The sequence below is a fragment of the Vombatus ursinus genome, unplaced genomic scaffold (assembly GCF_900497805.2).
Source record: "Vombatus ursinus unplaced genomic scaffold, bare-nosed wombat genome assembly UNPS02014830.1, whole genome shotgun sequence".
Taxonomy (NCBI): domain Eukaryota; kingdom Metazoa; phylum Chordata; class Mammalia; order Diprotodontia; family Vombatidae; genus Vombatus; species Vombatus ursinus.
Window position 1 is genome coordinate 3136124 of NW_020954608.1, and position 3518 is coordinate 3139641.

A 3518-nucleotide genomic window follows, 5' to 3' on the forward strand; every position below is an offset into this window, starting at 1 on the left:
TCACAGAGGGAAGGAGATTTTGAGTGATCACAGACGGAGATTCTGAGCACTTTATTGAAACCCAAGAATTATTCAGACACGTAGAAGGAGACCTCCAAAGTGTGTTGGATAGATCCTTTAAGAGAGACTTATGACTTACGGCTACCAATTGACTAGTGGCAGACATCACTCGCTGGCATGGGGTTGGCAGGTGGCTGACTGAGCTGGAGCAATGGCTCCAGCCTTTGGGGCCAGTTGGCCTGGGTGTGTAAGTGGCTTCTAAGGCTGGAGAGTTCCCTGAGAGCTTCATCATGAGTTTCCTAATGGACTCCAGCATCATGGTCACTTCCCAGGTGCTCTTCTTTGACTTTGGATGGTTGTTCTTCATGAGATAGCTGTTCAAGGATGATGAAGTGTGCCAATATGTTGTACAAGTGATCTTCTTTGTGACTTTTGCCTTCTCTTGTACCATGTTTGAGTTCATCATCTTTGGAATCTTGGAAATGCTCAATAGTAGTTTGCGTTATTTTCATTGGAAATTGAATTTGTGTGTAATTCTGCTGATCCTTGTTTTTATGGTGCCTTTCTACATCAGATGTTTTATTGTAAGCAATATCCAACTCTTGCATAGACAACGAGAGTTTTTTTCCTGTGGCCTGTGGTTGATCTTCATGTACTTCTGGAAATTAGGAGATCCATTTCCCATACTCAGCCCAAAACACGGGATCTTGTCCATCAAACAACTCATCAGTCAGGTGGGTGTGATTGGGGTCACCCTTATGGCCCTGCTGTATGGATTTGGGGCTGTCAACTGCCCACATGTCCTACTTTCTCAAGAATGTGACAGACACAGATATTTTAGCCCTGGAATGGCTGACTGTTTCAAACTATGGACATGATAATCAGCAAAAAGAAAAGGGTAACCATGGCCTGGGGAAACTTGTTTCAAAAAGGAGAGGTGAACAACAAACCATCAGGCTTCTGGGGAATGATCAAGAGTGTTACCACTTCAACCCTAAGAAGCGAGAATCTTAATCTCATGCAATAGGGAATGGATGCTTTGGAAGAGCTAAGTACACAGCTCTTTTTGGAAACAGTTGATCTACATGCTACAAAGGAGAGAATAGAATATTCTAAAACTTTCAAGGAAAGATACTTTAATTTTCTAAAGTTATTTTTTCTCTATTTACTGTGTTTGGAAAACTTTCACGGCAACAATCAACATTGTGTTTGATTAAGTTGGGAAGACCAATTCTGTCACAAGAAGCATTGAGATCATGGCAAATTATCTGGGAATCTAGTCTGATGTGAACTTCTGGTCACAGCATATTTCCTTTATTCTTGTTGGAATAGTAACTGTCATATCTTTCAGATGATTACTGATCACTCTTACTAAGTTCTTTTACACTATCAGCAGCAAGTCCCCCAGTGTTATCGTCCTGCTCTTAGCATAGATCATGGGCATGTATTTTGTTTCTTCAGTGCTTCTCCTCCAAAGAATATGGCCCTTGAGTATTGTACCATAATCATAGTCTTTGGAGAACTGCAGTTTAACTTTTACCACTGCAGCTTTGAAGTGATCTTCCTGGTCAGCGCTCTTTCCAGCATCCTCTTCCTCTACCTAGCACACAAGCAAGCTCCTGAGAAACACATGACACCTTGAACAGATAAAACTCAATCCTGTCTCAAACTGCTGGAAGCCCGAGAGGCAGTCAGAATGTCAGAGAGAAGGGAAACTTAGAGGATTGGGTTTTTTAGATAACAAAAATGCTATCGTGGCTTATACTGCCTCCAGCATTTCTATACCTTCTCCCATAAGGAAGCAGTGGTCATTTGTGTTATCAGGATTGGCAGGAGAGAGGACAAGCAGATCCAACCTTTGGGCCATAGAACATGTTCTGTGTGTAATATGGCACCCACGCCAAAAAAATCAAACGGAATTGAGATCTAAGAAAAGACAGATTGGAAAACCAAAGCAGAAGGGATTGCATTGTTGTTATTCTTGGGTGATTTTTTGTTTTTGTTTTTGTTTAAATTCTGATGTCATCAAGAAAAAGAAAGGGAAACTGGAAGTCATTAAAATCAAAGTTTTTGTGGTACACTGGTTTCAATTTACTTCTTACATCTTACTTAGGAACATTTTGCCCAGGTAAGACCACAGGCCATGGGAGCACAAACTGTGCTTGCTGGAGTTGGAGCCCCAAATTGACAAAAAGAACAGAAACCCCCTACATTTAAAATATAACCACAAATGGCAGAGAGAGAGAGAGAGAGAGAGAGAGAGAGAGAGAGAGAGAGAGAGATTTATGATTGTAAATGGATGAGAATTCTGTGAGATGAGAAGGTAAGGCTAGGTTGTGATTTGCATTGTTGATGGAAGTACTTATATCAAGGAGATCATGGATCTTTGGAGGTACTGAAAATGATAATGATAATATTAACACATCTAGCATTTACATGGCACTTTAAGGTTTGCAAAGCATTTTACAAATAATATGACATTTGATCCCTACAATAACTCTGGGAGGTAGGTGCTATTATTATCATTATTTTATAGAAGAGGAGATTGAGGCAGACAGAGTTTGAGTCACTTGCCCAGGATTATACAGTCTGAAGGCCAGATTTGAACTTAGGTCTCCCTGATTCCAAGTAACCAGCGCTCTACTCAGCGTGCCACCTAGTTGCCTCTAGGAGTTTAATTGACTTGCCCAGAGTCACATGGGTTATGAGTGTCTGAAATAGGATTTAAATTCAGGCATTCTAGACTTAAGTTCAACACTTTAGCTACTATACTACCCAGCTCATGCCATCCATTTTCACTTACTTAAAGAATCTAAGATTTTACCTGGACCACTTCCCCCTTTATTGATGCAGGTCACAACCTCTTTGCACCTTAGAGGATATTTGAATGAGTTGCTGAGCCTCCCTCTTCTCCCAAAAAAATCACCACTCGGTGGATGAACCCCTGGTGAGGAACCTCTTCTAACTTAACTAGGGTGGTCCTTGGTAAAACAGATACACAGTCTAATCCTGGGCTTTCTGTGCTTGACCTAACACAGCTTTCACTCCATAGACATAGCCTTTAAGAGTCCATAGCTCTTTTTACATCACCATGATAACCATAGGGCAGGTATTTAGTGGAGGAGTACATTTGTTATTACTACACAAATGCTACTAAATTTGTTTTCCAAATGTGTAAAAACAGTTTGTCAGACTTCACTTACATAGGCTAAATATTTCTCTCCTTTATATGATTCATTTTCTCAGCAATCCCATTTTTCACAGTGTGAAGGTAAACTCCTGCTCTGCTTACCTGAATTATCACTAAGTCCAGTGGCGTCTGTTAATGAAGTTTTACTGTACAATACCATTCAAACCATTAGTGCATATCCCAGGTAGCTCGTAACTGTATTTTTCTCATTATGCAATCAAGCAAATTCACAGGGATGCAGTGCCCTTGTCTATTTTACTACATTTGTTTGCTTACTCGGTGACTTGTAAAAGGCAATACATTATAGAGGCTCTCTGAGGCATTATGG

The 3518-nt window shown here is 40.5% G+C and overlaps 1 pseudogene; it reads left to right on the plus strand.

The window, feature by feature from the left end:
* The first annotated feature begins 290 nt into the window (after positions 1 to 290).
* Positions 291 to 1642, plus strand: LOC114025185 (annotated as a pseudogene).
* Positions 1643 to 3518: the final 1876 nt, after the last annotated feature.